The sequence below is a fragment of the Lepidothrix coronata genome, unplaced genomic scaffold (assembly GCF_001604755.1).
Source record: "Lepidothrix coronata isolate B3197 unplaced genomic scaffold, Lepidothrix_coronata-1.0 Scaffold321, whole genome shotgun sequence".
NCBI classification, from domain to species: domain Eukaryota; kingdom Metazoa; phylum Chordata; class Aves; order Passeriformes; family Pipridae; genus Lepidothrix; species Lepidothrix coronata.
In genome coordinates this window covers 48,124-65,794 of record NW_016690501.1, presented here as the reverse complement: position 1 = coordinate 65,794, position 17,671 = coordinate 48,124, and the positions used below count along the sequence as shown (strand labels likewise).

General features: G+C 43.2%; 1 protein-coding gene across 6 annotated transcripts in view; it reads left to right on the top strand.

The window, feature by feature from the left end:
* Positions 1-17,671, top strand: part of TMEM108 (transmembrane protein 108) — a 163,730-nt gene that overhangs the window by 126,520 nt on the left and 19,539 nt on the right. The window lies entirely within an intron of this gene.

Below are 17,671 nucleotides of genomic sequence, written 5' to 3'. Positions count from 1 at the left end.
TGGCAAGACAAGGCCAGATGTCCATGTAATATTTTTATCTTATTGCATCTAATTTTTGGTGTAGAAAGTTGTGAAGGGTACTCCTTGGCTTGCTTGCCCCCAGGTGTTCATGTGAGGATTTCAATGGCTGTCAAAAGAGGGTGGGTGAGCTGCTGCCCCGTGCAATGCTGCATGTGTTGCTGAGGGTGCGTGCATCTGGCCAGATGTGCAGCACTTTGCTGATCAGGTCCTGAGATCCCTGTAGCATCCAGGATGCTGTTTGACATTTTGGTACAATCTGACGACTTGCAGCTTATGCCCAGAGCACTGTATTGATGTCACTTTGCTGGATGTGGGCCAAGCATCCTAAGGGCAGTGAGCTGGTTAACATGATAATCACGTTGCATCCTAGTCTCTCCATATGACAGAGCTTCTTTCCATTCCTGTTCATGGTGCTGCCACATTTTTCTCTAAGGGCGAATGTGACTTAAGCAAAGTGGCAGAAGGGAAACCGGCTAGTCAGAGTTCATCAGGGAGGGGAGATAGCTGTGGTGTAAAACAGTAATATTTGTGATGATAAAACATCAGGAGCAACTCCCACCACTGCTGGATCCAGTCTGTTTGGTCTGATAAAACTTTTAAGACTGGGAACTCCAATAAGCAACAGGAGTGATGAAAAATTAATATCCAGTGAGGGTCAAAAAGTTTTGGGGTAGCAGGGACTTCCATGTCCAAGCCAACAAAAAAAAAAGGGAGGACTGCCATATCACCAAGAGGTGGTGGCTCTTCTTTGAGGGATGAGAACCGCAGCAGCTGGAGAATGTGCAGCTGGCTGCAGGCGGTGTTTAACAGCTGGCTTAGCATCCAGCCCTACTGAAGGGCAGAGCTGTCCTCATGCCATGGGAGTTATTTGAGTTCCCAGCATGATTTCATGCTCCTGCCAAGGATTAGAGCAGTGTGGGGCCTCTGCCATTCTGTGGGGGCACAGTAGGACAAAGAAGATGGTACAAAATTGAGAGCCAAGGTAGAGGTTTTATCCAAAGTCCCTTTAGATTGGTGGAAATCCTTCCACTGATGGCAGTGTCCTCAGGATCAAATCATGAATCTTAGCATCTTGCCTTGAACAAACATGAATCTTTTTTAATCCTAAGAATTTGCCAGCCCTGAAATGAACTCTGGAATGTCCACTGCACCTGCTTCTCCTGGGTTTGTGCAGGCTGAATTGGGTGGTGTTGCTCTGAGCTCCATGGGACAAGGTCTCTCAGTTGCTACATCCTGGGAGTGGGCCTAGGCTCATGGAGACTTGCTTCTGGCTGCTTTTTCAAATTTCTTGGTCACAGCTTGGCCTCATGAACAAGCAGAGCATAAGAAAGGAAGAGGGCTGTGATGCACCTATCCAATTTCTTCTTTATTGCAAAAATGACATGAACCAGCAATTCTTTGCTATTGAATTGGATGTTGTATTTTAATGGAGAATATAGTAACATCGCTCATGCCATACATTTCCCATCATCAGTATGAAATAGAATACTGATTGATATGATCAGTATTTGACTGACAAAGCTGTAATATCACCAACTAAACCAGAAGCACTTTTGACTCAGTGGCAGAATCCTTTCTTAATGTAGCTATACAATACTTCAAAAATATTTGCAGTGAATTTATTTCCAGTTGGATCTAAATCCTCCAGCAAACTCTAAATTTATTACCTCTGTCATGCGCAAAATACCTTCTTTATACCTCATATCAGCTTCCTTTCAAACCAGGTGGTACTTAGAGTTTATGGCATACTACATTATAGTCACTTACCATCATACATATTGTGTTCTTCCATGGCTGTAAATGTTAAAGGACACCTTTCTGCCCTACTTGAAAGGAGGGGGAGAGCAGAAAACACATGTATTAGCAAAATTGCTGTCATTTTTTTCATCACATCAAGGTTGAAATAACCAATCCATTAAAAGAGGGGTAATACATCATTCATTATTTGCTGCTTGCTATGGCAAGCCACTGGCTCAGCACATACAGACTTATGGATTTGGTGTGGAAAGCTGTAATGAATGTGCAGTTGTGTTGTGATAAGCAAAATTGATGCTAATATTTACTGCTCTATGCAACTGCTATGTATCAACTGTTTCCCCCTCCCTTGTTATTCGCCCCCCTCTGTACTTGCAAGCAAATGTTCCAGCCATTTAATTTCCACCCCGATTATCACTCAGTAGCAAGGTAGTCAGCAGGGGCTCCTACCCTGTAGAGGACAGAAACCTGAGGGAGGTTGGTTTGCCATGCCACCGTGCCCTCGTCTTTGGCTGCTGTTGTGCCTGTGAGTGAGGGCAGCTCTGTGTACTTCACTCTCCACCTATTATTTTAATCAAAATATATTGGATCAACTGGAGGATATCTTGCTGTGCAAAGCAACAGTGAAACCTGGCATCAAATGCTTCAAACATATGTAACAACATAATATCTTACACTGGTGTATAGAGATTATATTTCTTATTTTTATATCTAGAAAGACACTAAAAAGTGTATGTAGTAGGTAGGTAGATAGATAAGATAGACAGACAGATCCATTACTATATTCTTAAAAGCCAGCTGGTTGCAGCATCCCATAGTAAGACCCTTTATTTAGGCCCCTGCCCCACTTTGGGTGGGAGGAGGCCAGGACACCATGGGGACACAACAGGCTCCATCCTTGTGCACCCAGGAGTAACCCTTCTGCAGCTTCATAAGAGGGTTCCTTTGGCAAATCCTGGAAAGGCAGTGATGGGCTGGGCAGCACAACTGATGTAAAGGCTTGGGTGACTTTCCATGTGTTCGCTGATGTTCCTTGCATGCAGCTTCTGAGGTTCCTTTTGAAATAAAACAGAAATGTCCACATGATGTCTGGTTCTTCATGCTCACCTGTCTGTAGACACAACAGGGCGTGCTTGTGGCTTGGTGTTTATAGTTTCTGGACTCATTAACTACATGTTGAGGAAGTGGATCCATAAAACTAATGATGCATCAGTACTCCCTATGGCGCAGACATCATTCCTGTACTCTTATTTTTGCAGTATGGACAGCAAGAGCACACTCCAGGGTTTGTTGTGGCCAGAACAGAGCTTCATACACATCCCAGGCAGTTGAGCCTATACTAAATCACCTGCCCACTGGAAAGGCTGGAAGTAACACAGGATAACCTGCCCACTGAATGTAACTTTTTTCATATTCAGTACAACAAAATCTTGCCTATTCTCTGTTGGGATATATCCATCAGCCCTGCTGACTGCCTGTCTCTTCTGCTCCTCCCTAACATCTATCTGATCTGTTTTTTTAATTGTTGCTTCTACTGCAGTATATCATTATTTTGGGGGTTTGAAATGTTTTTCTAATCAAATTTCCCTGTTTTCCTGAATGCTGAGTTGCAGATGCTTTATAACTACCATTATCTTATTATTTTTAAATAAGAATGCTGTATGCTCACTGAAAGTCTGAGCAGCAAACTTCATCTTAATTTGTCTGTCCACCTCTCAGCATTCCCATGTCAGCCACACTAGGGAAATGGGGGTTGCGTGCATGTACCTTGGAGACAAATCCCCATAAAACATGCAAACACTGTCACCCATTTCTAAAGAGGAACAGCTTCACTATTACACTTGGTTTCTCAAAATAGCCAAAAGGTAATGGGTCTTAATCTGCCCTCAGCTCTGCTTCTGCAGCCCCTGTGATTTCAGTGCATTGCAGGTGCCTCATGGACAGGCAGATCCTGCTTCCCCTTGTGTCTTGTTATGCCCTGATCATCATCAGAGCACCAGGGTGAGATTGAACCTGATGGGGAAGCCTGATGGCACAGGGAGACTATGCAAGCTTTTTGTCTTAGGAGCATGAAGCAAAAATGGCAGAGCAGGCACCTGGGTCCTTGAGAATCTGCTGTCTTCTGCCCACAGCACTTGCCCTTGATCACTGTAAAAAATGCATTTCAGCATCTCAACATCCCTTCCTTCTAGATCTAGATGTGGGCATTTGTGTCTCAGTATTTCTATATCTGCCAGGAGAGCTTGAGCAGGAGCAAAACAAGTCATTCATGGCTCACTAGAGCAGTGAGTGGTTGCAGCTTTTGACAGCGTGACAACTGAGTAATAATATGTTTTCACATGTGGCCCCATGTGATATCCTCAATGTCTTCATGCTGTCCCAGGGAATGACATGTGAAATGGGGTAGTTACATGGTGTTTCATAACCACTGCCTTTGGCTAAGGATGTGCATACAGTTAGGCTGGTCAGAAGGTTTTCCAGTGCAAATAATTTTTAGCTAAAAAGGACTAGAGCTAAACCAGCTTTTTTTGTTTGTCTGTGTATCTTGCATGCAGCAGAACAAGGTGTTTTTTAAGCAGGAGACTCGAATTCCTGCTTGAACCTTCCATTATGAGCATTTGGAGTTGGGGCTTTTACTTCCAGTGGCTAGAACTTTTAAAAATCTCATTTGCTCTTACCAAAGGTACAGAAGACAAGCACAGGTACAAGTGTTCATCGGAGAATGAGCCAATGACTACAATGTCCCTGCAATGCCTAATACAGTGAAGGCCCCTCATCCAATCAATGTGTCTCAATGTGAAAGGCATAAATATATCAGATGATGATTGTTGTGGGTTTACCCTGGCCATATTCTAGGTACCCACTAAAATCATTAAGAGCTGGGAGAAGTCACACAGGCAAAACAAAACTCAACGTGAGAATGGTATTAAAATTTATTACTAACAGGATAAGAGCTAAAGAGTGAGAAATAAAACAGCCTTGAAAACACTTTTCACCCACCCCTCCTTCCTTCCATGTTCTCCTTCCTCCCTGCTCACTTCAGTGCAGGGAAAGAAGTCCACCCCTAGGGCAACAGGTCTTCCAAATCTGCTATCGCGTAGGTCACGCTTCCATGGCGTGCAGGGGGTCTCTGCACCTCGATGGTCCTTCATGGGCTGCAGGGGGACAACCTGCCTCACTATGATCTTCACCATGGATTACAGGAGAGCCAAAGCTCTGAGTCCTTCCCCTGTTCCGTGGGGTCCCTCCCATGGGAATAAGTCCTTGATGGACCTCTCCAGTGTGAGTCCACCCCCCACCCCCAGGCTGCAGGTCTTCCATATCTACTGTCCCGAAGGTCATTCCTCCATGGGGTGCAGGGGGTCTCTGCGCCCCAGTGGTTTTTCATAGGATGCAGTCCTTCACGGAGGGTGAGCTGTACCAAATGAGTTCCCCACAGGGCCACGAGTCCTAACCTGCTCCGGCATGGGCTTCCTCTCCACGGGCCACAAGTCTCTTGACCCTCCTGGGCCTTCCGCAGAGGGTAACAGCCTTCTCCCATGCATCCATCTGCTCCATCATGGGCTTCTCGCAGGGCGGGGCTGGGGACTGCGGGGTCGCTTCTCTCCGGGCTGGGTGCTGCGTGGCCCATGCCGGCCTGCCGTCACCCACCCCCCCCGCCATGGTGGGGGAGGCAGCGGGGCCACCCGGGAGCTTTGGTCAGCTCTTCCCTGGCTGGAATTTCTTCTGCGCAACAAGTTTTTTCTTAAATATGTTATCACAGAGGCGTTACTAAAACTTCTGATTGGCTCTCCTCCTTGGGCCGCACCAGGAAGTCTGCCCTGGGGCCATCCATCATCAGCTCCAAGGGGGGGAAAAACCACATAAGCCCACGACAATGATAAAACCCCTGGGCAGTCTTTACAAGTGCAGTTCTGGCTGTGGTCTAGGCTGCAAGGTTCAGCTTGAAAGATGGGGCTGCCAAAGCAGGTGCTGAGCAAGGATCTGGGTGAAGTCTTGCAAACATTCACAATAGTCATCGTAGCAGGGTTCCTGTCTGTCAGACACAAGAAAAGGATTAAAATTACCCTGAACAGCCTATGATTATCTCATGTTGAGAGCAAAAATGTCCTTTCTAGGAAAGAAGAAAGGCACGCTCCCACTCAGGAGCATGTAGGCTCTTCCAAAGCTAATTTATGATGGAGACGTGGGAATTGTTAATTACTCCTGTGGAAACAAACCACTGTTACAGCTTCAGACAGTTTTCTGTTTCCAGGCTTTCTGACAGTTTTCACTTGTTCCTAATTTTATCAAGAAAGTTCCTTGTGGGGTGGCAGTGTACTTCTCAGGTTTGGCCTCAGTCTAAAGGTGAATATTTCAAGAACTCTCAGCAAAATCAGCCCAGCTGTTTCTATGATGTGTGGGTGTGAAAAGAAACCAACTATTCCTATTTGTTCCGGTTGCAGCTTCTCTGACCTCATAACTCAAGAACAGCTGACGCTAGGAAATTTGAACTCAGCTTGTTTTATAGACCTCGGTGATGAAGGAGAAAACAGTTCATGTCTGAAGAAAATCAATTCAATATTTCTAGAGTTGGGAGCAATTAGAGTAGAAGGCCAAGTTTTACTTTGAAATACAGCAGCACAGCTCCACTGAAATGCCAGTCTGAAGGTAGAACTCATCCTGGCACAGTTTGTACATATTAATGAAGAATTTCATTTTTCCTAGAATGTTAAACAGAGGTTGAAGAGAAATCTCAGATTTATTCTGCATGAAAGGCCCAGTTCCAGCTCTGATGCCAAATATGAATCAAAGTATAAATAATATGCATTCAGCACGGAGTAAATATCTCAGCTGTGTCAATGGGAGGTTTGTGCAATGATCAGAAATAGGATTTTGCCATGTATAGCAATTAACTTTTGCAGATAACATTATTTATTCTGAACATATTTCTTATATCCAGTATTGCTAGGTAAGAAATTTGCCATTTTCCACTCCTATTTTTCTCTGTTCCCCTTTTTCCTTTTTCTGTCTTTCTCCCTACTCCCTGTCTTGGGGTATCTCCTTTGTCCTGCCTTCCTTCTTTCCTTCCTTATAGCAATGCTCTAAGCCTACTATCTGCAGGGGTGTCCCTAATATCTTCCCCATTCCAGGGAGTAGTAAAGAGTTAATACTGGCATTTAAGTGTTGTTTTGGGGCTTTAACTTGACATGTTGGTGGTGATGCCTTAAGCCCCTAATGGTTTTTATTTTTCTAATATTTATAAGACTTATGAGTTTTTTAAGTAGGTTTAAAAGCAGAAACCCCTTCCTTCTTTGTCCCTTGTCCCTTTCCCTTTCTCCAGTACCCTTGTTTATGCATTCCCTAACCCTCTTACCCCATTCTGTGCTCCCCATATCAATTCTGCTTCTGAATACAGCAGAATTGTTTAGTCTTTTGTCAAGGCAAGGCCTAGACAGTTGACAGAACAGCATATCTGGGCCTAAACCACAGAATAAGTCAAGAATTAGGTAACTATGTACCCTTTGTGCTCTGATGAAGACAAAGATGGGATGAATGGAGGGTCCCAAAATACACCCCAGACTCATTTCAAGGGGGTGGACCCGGGGCGGACCAGAGTAAAGGCCGCGGGGTGGACACATCTGGGATTGGATGGATGGTGTTATAAAATGTAACCTCTCGGGCACGGCCGGCGCGCGCGTCGTATACCATCTACTGCCTTGGCAAATAAACCCTTTCTTATCTCACCCCTAATTAACTGCTCCGGAGGTTTTTTCAACTCCAAAATACACCGGCAACAGTGGCAGTAGAAAGACACAAACTTTCAAGTCCTAGAAACCCAGAACACAAATATGGATTACATTTCATCAAAATGTTGAGGGATCGGTCATGTAAATCCATTGAGGGGGTTTGCATCAGCCTTTCTGTCAAGCTGAGCACTTGCATGAAATTCCACATAAAATTCTACCAAATCTGCCCCTTCATTTTCAAATAAGCTTCTTGACCTAAGCAAAATAACTATAAACTGCAAATAGTTAAAAGGAACAGACATATTAAAACTCCTTAAACACATAGCATGTTTACAAAAGGTGGATTTTTCCAGCCCCTGCCTGTTATTGGATTGTCACATGCTGTATTAGAAAAACTGCAAATGAACAGCAGTTATGAAATCAAGCCTTCCTACTCCTAAGCCTTCAAAAGAAGCCTCCCCAAATGGCCTGGCCATCCCCTGACATCTCTTGACACAATTCTCTATTTGGTCTGACAGTCATGTCCCTCAGCAAGGCCCTCTGGGTCTAGCTGAGGTCAATTTGCCAGCCAGGGCTCTCATCCATCCAGTTCAAGAGGATTCTACCTCTTGTGATTTGGAGTCAGAGCACTCAATTCTTCCACCTCAGCTGAGTGTCGGTCGTCATGACATATATTTGCAGTTAAGCAAATGAGATTGTGGCCTCATTTTGCATGAGGAGGCATCTTTTTAAATTGATTTTATCTTCATAAGCTGTATGCCATGCATATATGGTAGAAAATTTCGCTGTACATAGAGATGATGCTTCCATTCCATATGAGTCAATTTTGCTCAAGGTCTAGACGTAACAGAGACTAACAAGGAGCTTCGCATGTCTCCTCTCCCAGCAGAAACACTTCAGACTCACCTCAGTATGCTCCATCTGATCCATGGTATTGTCTTCCTTGGGCAGACTGTGTCAATAGCTTTTTCTAATTTCCAACAAATGAAATACCTTGATATATTTACTGCAAGAGGAGCCTAGGTCTAAACTGTAATGGATTACATTTTTTTCTGATTTGTTTATTGATAAAAAGATGAACAAAAAGAACCCCATGAAATATAAATGTGTATGTTAATTAGAAGTAACACTGATATGCCCAGCCTTATTCCCCCACAACTGCTGCTATAATGTGTCTGTGCCTGTGGGTACACAGGAGGGACAACTTGTCAGTTGATTTCATCTTTGAACAAGAAGACTCTTCGGCATAATCATACACACAACACAGGAAAACATGTAAATGTACCCCACCAGGCGCCTGCTAGGAATGGATTTACATAGCTGCCATCAGCAACTCTTATTCTGTGGAGGGTGAGTTTGATCATATTCATACCTGAGAACGAATGAATGGGTGATTCATTTTTTTAAACAGAGATTACAACCGATCATTTTGTCCTACCATCTAAAAATATTACTCCTTCTCCCTTCCCCTTCTGTCCTCCCTTTCCTCCTCCACCTTGCAATTATTGTGTTTTTTTTAAGGCTAGTAGCTCATCAGGGCTGTCTCAGGAGGGAGTTGTAGGGAGAAGCATGCACTGACATGATCCTGTTAGTAAACCGTGCCACCATGATGAAACTGGAGCTTTGGAGGGGTCAATCTGCACTGATGGCTCAAAGGGTGTTGTAAAAACAGTGTGAAACAACGGAGTGCTCTTGGCCTTGCAGCTGTCCAGCTATAGAGCCAGCCCCAGGATGGCTCCAGCTTGGCAGTGCTTTTTGGGTTTCAGTACGATCAGACATCTCACATGAGCTGAGGGGTCAGGCCTGTTGTTCTACAGAGCCTGCAAGACAGTCAAACGTGTGTGGTTGCCTGGGCCATGAATTGAAAATGAGGGGCTAGGTGGGGCCTGCTCACCCAAGTTCTGCTGCAGGAAAAGCCAAATGAACCTCTTCCTTCCATCCATCCATTCATCCATCCATGTGACTGGAGAGCTGTGTTCCAGTGGCTTTGTACCTCTGTCTTTTGTGGATAATTGAACACCCTCTAGAATTAAAAAGCTTCCATGGAATCACACAAGAAAAATTTTAGCCTGTTGTAGAAAAAGATCTGAATATTTATTAAAACTCAAAAGATTTTGAAGAATAATTTCTTCAGCAACCTGCTGGTTTCATCCCTGCTAAGCTTTCCCCGTGATTTTTCTCCCAGATCCTCATATGGGCTGCATGCATTAGGAAAGCCCTAATGCTATGTACATCTGGTGCCTGGCCCCAGAGCTTGTGATGCCCCCTCTTTTTCACTGGACAGTTGTTGTTCTGGAGCCACAAAGGGAGCAAGATTTAAAATGTTTCCCTTTCAAGCAGAAGTGAAGCACAGCAACTCTCTGCAAAGTGACTCAGCCTGACCTTGGGCACGTCTCTTTTTCTGCCGTTCCAGAAACAAGAGGCAGAGCTCTCCAGCTGCACCCTTTCCCCTTCCTCCCCATGCCTGTCCCACACTCCCCTCAAAGTCTACAATTGGCAGGAAGATAGAGCTGTTAAGATAACTCAGTGCCATGCAGACAGCCGTCATATCAGAGGGGTCTTGTTGAGGGAGGTCATGCTCTCCCTGTGCCTCCAGAGCCTCTCTGTGGGTGACTGGGCAATAAAGAATCTGAAAATCTCCTGCTCAGGTTAAAGGATGGTATCAGATGTTTTGCTTTCCAGCAATTCCACATAAAAAAAAAATACCTCTTTTGTTTTCAGGTTTCATTTTTAAAACAGCTTGTAAGAATTATCATCATATTCACTTTTTAACCATGCACTGTCAAGAGTGCAGAGGTGAAAGCATGTTCGTGTCCAGCCACTCCCAAGACCCCAGTGAGTGAGTAGAGACAGCACTGTCTCTGTTTCAATTCAGGGCTGAGCCCTGCATTGCTCCTTCTCCTGTCTTCTGGAAATATCACATCTGGACTGACTCCAAACCTGAAAAATTTTAGCCCTGTTAAATAATCATTGTGACAGTTATGTGTCTCTTAAAACCACAGGCTTATTAGAGAACCATAATTTTGGTCAGTGCCTTAGGTACATTCTTCCTTTTTGCCCTCCTTTCAGTCCTTTTCTAAGCTATTCCACATACATATTTAACATGTGCCAAAGATTTTTACGTATAAAAAGAGGGAAAGTTTGGAAACAGCATTGGATAAGTTAGGTAATACGATGTAATTTCAAGGAATAAGTCTGGATATTTTTTTCCTCCTACATGGTACATGTCACGTAGCTTGGAAGATCAGTTAGTGCCTTGGACACGTCCATGGTAGCTAGATGATTTTTCAAGGGACATGCTGAAAAAATAAAGTAGCCAAGCTTGAACCCAGTGCACAGAGTTATACAGCCTTTGACTGCAGTTAGTTATTAAACCCAAAGATGAATCTGACCGTAGAAATTAAAAATGTGTCACAAAAAACCCTGTAAAGTGCCCAGTGCATTGCTGATAAATATGGAACATTTGTGTCTTGCTAAATGTATTTTTTCATAATTACCAGTATATGGATTTGTATTTTTGAAAGCCCTAACAGTGAGTCTCCTGTGATGGATGCACAATAAAAAAGGACTAATTGGAAGCATTAATTTAGACAGAGGCAGAAGTTGACACGGGGCTCTATGTAAGAGATGCTTTATATTACCATAGCAAGCACAAAGTGTTTGCCTGTAATTTGCAAGCTCAAATCACACCACCTTCACAAACAAATTGTTGAAAACTGTTGCTGTGCCATTTTTTCCTCTTTTTGTTTTATTATACTCCTGATAAATATCTTGGACCCAAGGTCATCTTAAGGAAATAGTTGTAATGCAATAGAAACATTGCTGTAGGTGCTGCTGTGTTTCTGGCAATGTAATTGACAGTGAATGAGCATGCAGGAGCAGCTCCCAGCAGGGACACTTTTGAATAAATATACAGTAAGTAAGCACAGCAGATTGGGAGACTGATGTATCTGCATAAGGAGCTGTGTGCTGTAGGTACCCTCAAAACTCTTCTGTGAGAGCAGAGGTACATGTCCATTTTGCTGCTCCCCCTGCTTTATCCGCTTGCTCCCATCCCGGTCCCAGTTCAGTAAAGTGTGATCATGTGTGATACTTCTGGCACATGAGTGATGCCTCCAACATCACATGGAAGCAGCTCTTGTTCCAGTGCATTGCTGAGGCAGCATTCAGAACAGGAAGCTGGATTCTGATTGCACCAAGATGCAACCTTAGGCAGTTTTCTTATTATCTGAGGGATTTCAGTCACTGGCCTTACTTCATGCCAGATCACTTGTTTGTAGCCACTATATACAAGTTACTGTTTGTGAATAATCTTGGGCTAAACAGCTGTTTTCCACATCTTTGGTATGCAAGTATTAGAGTTTTATTTAAATCTCGTATTTGACTGGAACACTGATTTCCAAAAAACTAGGTAAAAGGGGAAATTAAGCACCTAAGCACCAAAACAAGGTGTGCTAAGCTGTCATGATGGCTTCAGGTGGCCCACTCAGCACCCAGATTTGAAGAGAACAAAAAATGAGCCTTTCCACTCCTTTGACTACTCCTTCCAGTTCTTAATTGCCATTGATCTTCAAATTATTTCTTACTTCTAATTTGGTCATTGGTCTTCAGCTCCCAAACGTGTTTTACTTCTGTGAGTTCCTTTATTGTGTCCTGTGTTCTCCTCTCAGAATCATTTGTATGTTGAATTGTCTTACTAATTGCAGAGGAGTTGTCCTGGATTTACACTGCTGCAGCAGAAGCCACCATCAGTTCCGGGGGTCTTTTCCTGACGCTGCTATCAATGGTCTCTCAGTCAAGCCTTCTGTTTTTTATTTCCATTCAGTCCTTTCAACTCATATTGAACAGGGCTGAAATTCCTTCAGAATTCCTTCTTTATCTTCAGATTGTGTCCTTTGTATAATGCTTCTTGATATTCCTTCCTCTCGGTGTCCTGACCTTTACTAAGGCTGTCGCTAATATATTCTCTTAGCCATGGTAGTTAATGCTAATGCAAGGATTAATGTTCTCCTGCAGCTTTAACACTGATATGCCACACTTAGTGTTCTGTCTTCAAACAAAATTGCATTCTGATATTGCACTTTACTGTGGGAATAATTTTGCTGTTTGGGTACAATGACAGCTGAGAATGCTTAAAAAGAGAGAGAGAGAGAGAATGTAATAAGGCAAAAGCGTGACAAGACACTTATGTCAGTATTATCATTGCATTTCACAGGAGTGTAACATCTGACTGCCACACAGCTCTTCCAGCATCTGTCTGTTGAGGACCAAGAGTGATGTTTAATTGTAGCTCATTCAAAGTGCTTGAACAGAAAGTTCTTTGCTTGTCAACAGCTCTGCTGTGCCCTAGTTTCAAGGTTATGTTTTCTATATTAATAAATTAAGTCCAGACCAAGGAAAGCCTGGAACAGAGCAGTGTAAGCAGTAAAAACATGTTATTATCTATTTCAGAGATGAATTTGTCTTTCCAAGCACACCTCTGGGTATGTTCACACTTGCATTGTTTCTAAGGAAACAACTCACAGCTGTGTTGGAGGTTTGTTGCCAATGCGCCAGGAAATCTCAAGCCCTCCCTGGGACCCAGGCAGTCACACGTATCAAGGACAGTGCAGTGAAGCCAGGTGCTACCACTGATGTAGGCACTGACACTACCAAAAATCGAATGTTCCCATTCCATGGCTGGCATTTCTGCCCTTCCAAGAGAAAACAATCAATACCCCTCAAGAGCAGAGCAGTTGGATCATGGGGCTAGAGACACATCACACAGCAAAGCATCAGGACAAACACCTCAGGACTTTGCTGCTGCGATGCGTTTTTGGCACGGGACACCCAGGCTATCCGTGTACTATAAAGGCAGAGGTGTCTGAGCGCTTGGTGCTCTCAGCAGCCATCCAAGGTTGCCGTGCAGCACTGCACAGTTGCTGTGCTCTTGGAGGGAAGATGGCGCAGGGGAGAGGTAGAAGAACAGCCACTCTCTACTTTGCCTGCTAATTCCAGCCCTATCAGCAGTAGCTGAAGAGTAAGTACTGCACTTTGGGAACTATGTTATAGCCTGACTGAAATAAAATGAGGCTCCCAGCGTAGTTGCTGGAGGGGGAAGGAGAGAGATAAGATGTCCACGTCATATCACCAACAACATAACTGGTATTAACGAAACAGAAGTCAAGGATGAATGAGCATTGAGGCTGAGCTAACTTTCACATCACGAGAAGATCCCTGAAGGGCTGTGTGCTGACAGGGCAACATGGAAAAGCTGGTACATTTAATCTCTTCACAGGGGCTGTTCTGTGAATAATCAGAAGTTGTTAGGGTTGTCAGTCCAATTTCCTTCCAAAATAAAATTTAAGTGTGGAGGTGATGACATTTCAGGAAGGGGTAAAGTAAATTCTCTCCTCAATATAAATAGTGGCAGGTCTAACCAGAAAAGAAAGACGAATAAAATATCTTAACCTGTAAAGTACTGTGCAAATAATGCTGCAATAGGGGGTATGCTCATTATTATTACTATAATTCCAAAGAGTTATTCAGTGTTGATCGTCTGAAGAAGCACGTATGACAGTGCCAGCCTGTCACATTTAAGGCAGGATGAAACTCTTATGATCTGAGTCCACTATGAACACTTAAATCATTGAATGTAAATGATGTTTCAGATATACAGTATGTTCCTGTGAAAAGACAAGACCAACACATGTTCAAAATAGCATTCCAAAAAATAGCAAACACATGTTGGTAGTGCATTTTTTATTTCTTTTTAGTGGAAATGAGTATTTAAAAAGAGACCATCCACACATAAAGGCAAAACATTTTACTTTGTTGTGTAACTGCATTCGTGCTGAATAAGAAATATGAATTGCAGAAATGAATAAACTGCAGAGTTGATAGAGCATATTTTTATAAAGTGAGATCCTCTTCCTAACTTCACATGTATTTCCATTTGAATTACTGATCCTCTGACTAATCAAATATGCTGTGTCACTATGTCATCTCACCCTTCTGTTCTTTGTGTATGATATTGCTTATCTTCACCTCTTGAATCTTATTCAGAAGCAATAACACTGAGTGAAATATAAGCAGTAGAGTCCTGCTCTCATTAGCAGAAATTATATCCAGCTTATGCTGTGACCTTACTTATAAGTATATATGATTTACTGTACCAAGTTGGACCATCATTCCTTCCAGACCAATACCCAGCTTCAAAGGATGGCAAAAAATCCATATTTCAATACCTGTGCAATCTTGCAGTTCACCTAATGGAGCAAAAATGACATTCTTCATCTCTGCATTGAGCAGCTGATATTTTGAAGAAAGGGAACTTGATCTTTCCCTTTTTATCTTTGCATGTCCTAATGCAACGTGCACCTCTCACACTCTAGAGTTTCAGGTGTGCACCTCCATTTGTTTGCAGGCTGTGGAGGGGCTTTGTTGACCCCCTTGGGCCATACGTAGATTTTCTTGAAGAGTAGTTCACAGAGTAGCCACCCATGTGGCTCAGTGCAGCTGGTCCATGATGAAATCCAAGTTAATTTGAAATCAGCTTTTTAAAGCCAGGTTCAATTCAAGACAGCAAAGAGGCAGTACAAACTTTTGTTCCAGAAGCCAAAGAAAAGCTGTCACTACTCTGTAGGAAGGATAAACAGAAGTGGAAAGTAACAGCTTCCTTATTTCCCCAGCAACCCTACATCCACTCCAGAGGCTTAGCTAGTATAATCCAGCAGATGATAAGAGCAGCCTTTCTGGCTGATTTATGTGTAGCCTTACATCCTTGTGCTGTTCTTGCAGGAGAAAATGTGGACATGGAAACTCTTGCTCCCTATTATGTCCCAAGTCTACCTTGGGAGTTATTCCCATTCACATCTGACCCTTTGTATCCCCAAACCAGTCCCCAGTCCCCCATACTGGAAATGCTGACTCCCTTGATTTTGACCTGGTTTTTTTCTCATTTGCACAGATGATAAACCGAGACAGTAAATAACTTGAACAAGCATCCCCCACATTTACTCATTCTGAGGCAGTCTCCCTTTTCTTTCAACTGGGCAATGGTCAAAAAGTCAGAGTAAAGCTTTCCTGCAGGTAAATATAATAATTACTTTCTAATTGTGCATTGCCTGCCCACATAACAAATCAGTGCAGGCTTCTCATTAGCATCTCTCATTGGAGATCCAGTACAAGGATACCCAGGCACTTGGAAGTAATAATGTGTTTGAAAGGGGCATAAGTAATAAATCATCCAGATTACTTTCAGTGAACAGATGAAATGACAGAAATACCTTCAGGGTTTGTAGAAGTCAGTCAGCCTATGCATAACTATAGCATCCCTTCTGGCTGCAATATGAACTTTTCTGTACCTGCAGCTGGAGAATTTAAACACAGCTTTTGCAAGTAGAGGAAAAAAAATTCTCCACTGTCAAAGCCGAGGGATCCACGAGTAGGGTGCTCTGCTCTGCCTCCTCACCACTTGTCCTACAGTATGTTACAATATTTGAAATCAGCCAGGATCAGGAGTTACTGGGAAAGACAGACACTGGGATAGACAACCTGTTCCTGTAAATGTTTCCTTAGAAAAGACAAGCTAAAAATGACTGTGCCATAATGAAAGAGTATCCTGAGTCTAGAATAAGCGTTCTTGATTGATAGGTGAGCTGGTGTTACTTAGAGCTGGAGGCTTAGTCTTGAAGAAATTAGGTTTGGAAAAGACATATAAACTGGTGCTGGAATCAAAAGCCTTTGACTTGGTTACCTCCAGCAGCAGGAGGTTTTTGAAAGGAGTGCAGCAGGCCTAGGAGCTGCAGTTTTTTTGGAAAAAGGTTTATGCATGAAGAAGTGGCTTCTACTTCCTCATGCTACCAGACATCTTGCCTTGCAGGGGTCAGGTGTAGCTGATCCGTAGTGTGCTGTTCTGTTGAGAGGCAATATCTCCTAGTTTCAGCTGAATTTGTGTTTGCCCACTTACCCTCTAATACGAGAAAGAAAAATGCTTCCTAATCCATCCCCATGGAAAGGCTGTCAGGCCCTGCTCTAGTCTACTTTGTGCCAGTGAAGTGTTGCTGTATAAGGCTTGTTGTTTGGTGTTCTGTAGAAACTGGTTCTGAATGTCCAAAGCAGTGGAATTTCATCTCCTTGAAAGTATCACAATACAGGGACTACATTTCACCTTTTCAGACATCACTTTTATTTATCCCTTTAGGGTTCGCTTTATGATGATGCCATCTAAATACATAGAGGGATATGAAGTGGGATTCCTCTCAAGTAATTTTCATCACCTGAAGGCTGGACATCAAGTTAAAGCTCATCATCCTCAATGTTACCTCTTTTGCTAATGGCAAGAGAGGAGCCTCTCTGGAGTACCAGTCAGCCTGTGGGTGGGTCAATTGCCTGCCAGAGCCTCAGATACCTTAGGCTAAGCATGTAGCTTTTACATATCTGAAGTTACTTACTGTTTGGGGAGTTTTCAGAAACCTTTTCAAGATGGCTTTGAATCCTTCTTTCCCCTTCTTATCGCTGCTTGTGAAATGGATACCCTTGCTTGAGTTAGCATCAGTAACACCAACTACATCCTCTCTTTGGCAAGATACTATTTTAAGCTTTTCATCAGAGGCCACAGCTATTTGTGTCATTGTCAAAACTCTTCAAAAGGTCTGGTGACATTGATGGTAGGTCTCTTAGAAGCCAAAGGTTCTGCAGTAACATAAATAGGATCAGCAGCACTAAGTGCAGGTGAAAGAAAAGCCAGCTGCACATCCTTTCTGTCTCCCTTGGCAACAACATCCTGCCAACAAAAACTGCTGCCAAGTAAAGGCTGGAAAGGAAGGGATGTGCATTTGCAAAGCTGGGGCTGGACAAGCTTTGTGTGAGGGGGGAGCTGTCAGACCAAGGAAGGCTCATGTGCTTTTAAAATTATTTTTGGTTTGTTCCATGTGTTTTTGGACAAGGGAGTGCACAGAGCCTCTGTCCCCATGAAGAGTTTTCATATTATGAAATTCCAAACGAAGTCTCTGCAGTTTTGAGCCATATGTTTCCATCCATGACAGCACACAGGGAAGAAATCTGTGGTGAATTACTACTTACAGATGTGGCAAATCTTCCAGCAAAGGTTAAAATACGTGGCATGGTTCTCTTGTTACGCCAGCTGCAGATTCGTGCTAAATCATTGTTTGAGCAGCAAGCTC